Genomic DNA, 5859 nt, shown 5'->3' on the forward strand with positions numbered 1-5859 from the left:
CACTTCCCCTTGTATGCTAAACCATGTGGGAGAGGACATTTCAAAAGCTTTGACACAGGTCTTTGGAACTTTTTCAAGAACAGAAATTGTCGGAGAAAAGATGCAGATATGTGGAGTGAAAGCAGAGGTCATATTTTCGGTCCAGTGATGCTTCTCCATACCTCACAGTTTCTCCAGCAAATTTTTATTTATATTAAAGAGTTCTAGCATCCACATTTCTTTGTTTTTTTAAAACGAAATGTTTTGCCTCTGGTGATTTCTTCAGATACACAGCAAATCTAACAGCGTATGCAGAGGCAAAAAAACAGAGTAACGTTTCATTTTCCGTTTGACAATTCTTCAGAACGGAAAAGGATGCTTAAATGGACTCTTCAACCTCTTGACGGCGGTGGAGAATGGGTGACGGGTAACAGAGCGCATGGTTGTACCGTTCAAAAGGCAATCAAAATTTTCATTTTGGTGAAAGAGAGACAGTTGTAAAATGAGTGTAAATTGATGTGTCAAATGGGGAATGGGGTTTCCACTACTGAGTGCAAGATTAAAGAGGCATAACCACGTACGTTCATAGGGAGACCAGTAGAGATAGAGTATGAGAAAAGGAAAACAGTCATAATGGGTTCTGGGTGTGAAGTTCTGGGATTGAATATAAACTCCTTAAAGACAGTAACGTTCTAAAGATCAAAGTAAGATTTTTCTCCAGTTTGGTCTGCTCTTCATTTGAACATGACACAAGCCCAGCACCTAAATGTAAAGCACGGCAGTAAAGTAGATTGTTGAAACGGAAAGCAATGGGAAGGTTATTGATATTCCTACAGACTGAGTGGAAGACCTTCTCAATGCAGTTTCTGGTCTCAAAAATGTGAAGGAGATCGCATTGTGTGCATTGAAAGATTACAAGTGAAATGCTGCTTCAACTGGTAGGTGTGTTTGGGATCTTGAACAGAGAGAAAGGAAGAGTTGAATGGGCAAGTGTTGCATCTTCTGCAATTGCCATGGAGGACTGGGGAATTGTACGGCGTGTTGGAGAGTGTCACAGAGGAAACGGTCCCAGAGAAATGCTGACAGTGGAAGGGAGGGGAAAGACATATTTGGTAACGCTATCCTGCTGGCGAATATGGAATTGGTGTAAAATATTAATTGAATGTGGATTCTAGCAAATCGCGATGTGAGGACATGTGTATCTGTATCATTATTTTGGGAACGAGGAGAGGAATGAGGCATAAACGCGGAAGTGGGATAGCCACAGCTAAAGGCCCTATCTAGAAAAGTTAGGCGGAACTTCCATTGACAGAAAAGGAGGTCTTGTCGGACGCTTCCACTGGAATGTGGTATCATCGATCAGAAATGACAATGAGCTAGAAACTTGAAGAATTTTGTCACCCTCAGCTGATCATGTATTCAGCGCCATTCAAAAGATTGAAAATAATAAGATATCGACATTACAGTTTCTTGTCATAATTTTAATTCTAAGTCAGGATGCGAAAGCAGATCCTGTGGAAGGTCAGTGTGTGAACGGGCCAGACTCTTAACCAGATATTTCATAGCATCTGGCAATGACTAATTCTGTTGAAAAGAAATGATTCGATAAGGAAATGAGCTGCACATTGTTCAGGTCGGCTGTCAAGAATAGTACTCAATCACAAATTCATAAGCTTCACTGCAGGCCAGATTTGCACGTTTTCTTTGTTTACATTTTTCTTTGTCTTTGATGGTTTCTGACCAGAAGCAGTGTCATATTTTCCTTTCAGTTCGCTGGATGGCGTTTTCATGATGTCAGCAGATGGGAATCAGGGAAAATTAGATTAATTGGTGTGTGGCGGACTTGATAGAAATATACAAAATTATGAAATGGAAAAATATGAGATCGAAGCATGGAGATTCTTTCCAGTGTTGTGTGAAGTTAGACCTTGGGGTCATGATCTGAAAATGGAGGAGAGTAAATTTATGACTGAGTTGAGGAGAAACTTCTTCTCCCAAAGAGTTGCTAATTTGTGGGAATTCCCTGCCAAGTAAAGCAGTTCAGATTACCTCCTTGAATGTTTTAACGTCAAAGACAGATAAATTTTCTGTAGAAAAGGAATCAAGGCTTATGATGAGAGGGCGGATAAGTGGAGCAAAATCTATGAAATGGTCAGCCCTGATCTTACTAAATCCGAATGCCCAAATGGCCTACTCCTGCTTCTGGTTCTTATGTTCATATGTATTGCTTTTATTTTATGCCAAGTGTCAGTTTAGTTGAGTTTGAGGAGTGATTCTCACCGTGAGGCTGAGCGGATTTCAATAACTCTCCACTTTAATAGGTGTCCGAGCCCTCACGCTAAGAATAATGTTGTGTTTCTCCCAATTCTTACTCCACATCATTCCCAGAGTAACTCTACACTCAGCTGAGAACCTGAAATTAACCAGCATCCCAAGAACTATTACCATAATTGAAAGTCAATAGTGCACTCGGACAAACAATATCTGTTCAGAGCTACCCTGCACAGCAACTGACATTGATTCTGCATGTGACAGGCAGGGGGAAATTGCTGCTTTTCCCAAACACATAATGTGAACATGGGCATGGAGCTCCTTCTGGGTGGGGATGTTAACATGCAGGATTGCTATTCCAGCTGGATGAGGAGTGAAGGCCATGACACACACCTTGCTTACCTCATTTCAAATTGCTCCCCTTCTCCGGTTACAGAAGTCTCAGCCACCGGGAGGAGTAGTGTAAGGTGAGACCCATGATGAATCATGCTTTTGAGAAAAATAAACAAGCGGCAGCGATATTATCTTCACATCACGAACGGTCTCAGGAAACACCTCACCAAATCTAGCATTAGTGTAACCACAGCACACGGCACACAGATTACAAAAACGCTTCTGGCTCAAAATTAGAAGCAGCAAGGAGAAGCATGTCTGTTGGGAGTTTTATATAGAAGGCAGTACTGGGTGGACAATTTTGTGCATGTTATAAAAAGGAAATTAGATATTCCAGAAATTTTTGGTTAAACTCAGCAGGGCTGGTAGCATCTGTGGGAAGAAATTTGAAGTGGAATTTTATCAGAACAGTTTTTGTTTCTGAGCTCCAGTGCCTGAATTTCGTTTTGTTTTTGAGATCAGCAAGTATTGTTCATACAATATTAATAGACGGCATGGTTGAGAAAAGAGGGAAAGTGGTGAGGGCATAAGTGCAGGAGACGTCAGAGACAGCTGAAGGTTCTGTTCATCAGAATTTGGGGGTTAAGTATGAATCCTCGGGGAACAGAAGAGGTCATCTCAGAAGTACCCCACTGAACAGATGTGACAGATCCGGAGAAAGTGGGAACATAGAGTTACTCTCATCTGGTTATTGGGGTGCAACAGTGGCTCAGGGTTTATCTCTGTACCTAGGATGGGCTTTGATTCCACCCTGGGCTGGCGCCTACAATGAGTTTTAACATTGCCCCGCGTATGGTTGTATTTATTCCAGGCGCTTGGTTTTCCATCCCACAGTCGAAAAACCCACTGGTCTGTGGATTGGCCATGGTAAATTGTATTGCAGAATCCAATGATGTGCTGGTTAGCTATGGGAATGCAGAATTATAAGTATAGGTTACCTATGTGTCTGGTGGTATGCGCTTTGTAGAGTCAATATTGTCACGATGGACAATATGGCCTTTTTTTCCACATTGCAGAGATTCTGTGAATTTTATTTATCGCACTGTTTTTGACAACCCTTCCCACTACTCTAAAAATATGTGCTGGCCTGATTTGCCTTCACAAAATGTTAAATCTTATGCTTGTCTAAATGAAACTCCATCTGCTACTCTTCGCCCCTCAGCCAATCTGATTAAGTTCCCGTTGTACTCCGAATTTGTCGTTTCGCCATCCAATACAAACCAATTTTGGATGCTGTCTGCAAACTCCCTAACCATTCCGACCATATTCAAATCAATGTCATTTTCGTAAATCACGCAATCCATCGCATCCATGAAGCGGAATGCAGGCCACAGGCCTGCATTTCAAACAACAACGCTCCACCACTAACTTCGTTTCTTACCTTCTAGCTAATTACATCCATTTCTCACTGGATTCCATATGATATAACTTTGCTAACAGGCTATCGGGTTGAAAATTGTCGAAAACCCTACTGACGCCTAAGTAGCCAACATGCACTGCTGTGCCTTCATCAATCTTCTTCCTCATTTTTTAAAAAAACATCCAGCCAATAAGTGAGACACGATTTTCAAAGTACAAAGCCATGTTGACTACCACTAATCAGTCCTTGCATTTCCAAATACTAGTAATTCCTCTCACTCAGAATATTATCCAAGAAGTTGCCCACCATTGATGCCTGGTTCATTGTTGTGTCATTCCTTGACATTTCCATACCAATTTTCCAAAATAATACTCACATTTGCATATCTTCAATCTTCTGAGACGTCATCTATGGCTATCCACGGTGCAGATAATTCATTACTAGGCTCAAACAATCACTTGTGTAGCTTTCCAAAGAGTTCTGGGTTACAACTGATCAGGTCCCGTTTGTATATCCGCCTTTATGCATGTTAAGACTTCTATTCTTCCTCTTCTCTAGTATAGACACTTCTGAAGTTATCATTAATTATTACCACAAGTTCACTAGATTCCATGAGCGTCTCCACAACAAATACTGATATTAAGTTTTCAGATATTATTTCCGCCAATATCTGTGCTTCCAAGCATAGGTGGCCTTGTTATTCTTTAAGGGGACCTTTTCTCTCTCCAGTTAATCTCTTTCCCTTGCTGCATTTGTAGAATGCCTTTGGATTCTCCCTGACTCTATTTACTGAATCTTTGTCTTGTTCCCATTTCCCCCACCCCCGATTTCCCTTTTGAGTATGAACCTGCTGTCGTTGTTCTCCTCGATGCCTTGATTCGATCCCTGCTGTCCAAATTTACCATATGCTTCCTTCTTTTTCTTGACCAGATCCACAACATCCAGCCGTCCAGCAGATTTTACACCTGGCAAACTCACCCTACTCATTGCTAGACTCTGTAATCTCACTTCTGAAGGCATCCTACTTTTCTGTGAATAGTCTCTACTAAGCAGATTTTTTCAAAGGGCTTGCCTAAAACGATCATAATTGGCCCTACCCTATTTAGTACTTTAATATTTATGTCAGGGCTATCCTTCTCCATGTTTCCTTTAAAACTAATAGTTGCTGCAAAACAAGGTCAACACCTCTTGTAACATGTACGAGAGGTTGAATGGCCTCTTCCTTTAACTCTGTAACAGAAACACAATGCAGATTGCTGCACCCTGTTTTGCGCAAGCACACCCAAATGCTCTAAAAAATCTCTAAATGTTACAACGCAGTTTGGAAGCAGGGCACTTAACAATCGGTGCAGCATTACATAAAGTCAATGGGTCACAAATATTGTTACCCTGACTTATGATCACTTTTAGTTTCCCATCGGTCACCTTTTCAGCTAATCTATTGTAAATTGGGTGGAATATATGCACCTCTACAGTGGCATGGCACTGCTCACACATACAAGAAAGGATTTGAAAGTTTGAAAGATTAATGATCTATCCTTCAAAAACCCTCATCCATTTCATTCATATTCCCCGAGTAAATGTTCCCTTTTATTGTGACATGAAAAGCGAAGTAAGGAAGAGGTTAACTGAACCTGTTTGTATAGTGACTGCGATCAATAGCATTCTCCATGGATTCTAGTTATCCCAGTGGAGGAGTTACACCTTTTAATGAAAAATGTGCTCCATTCACTGTGTTATCCCAAAGGGTGAGTGGGAGCCACGAAAGCATTAGCAGCAATCATCCAGAGAGAGGGCGAGGACACATCAGAATCTGACTGCATTTACTGGAATGTTCGAAAAATGGATCAGAATAT

The sequence above is a fragment of the Hemiscyllium ocellatum genome, unplaced genomic scaffold (genome assembly GCF_020745735.1).
Source record: "Hemiscyllium ocellatum isolate sHemOce1 unplaced genomic scaffold, sHemOce1.pat.X.cur. scaffold_173_pat_ctg1, whole genome shotgun sequence".
NCBI lineage: Eukaryota > Metazoa > Chordata > Chondrichthyes > Orectolobiformes > Hemiscylliidae > Hemiscyllium > Hemiscyllium ocellatum.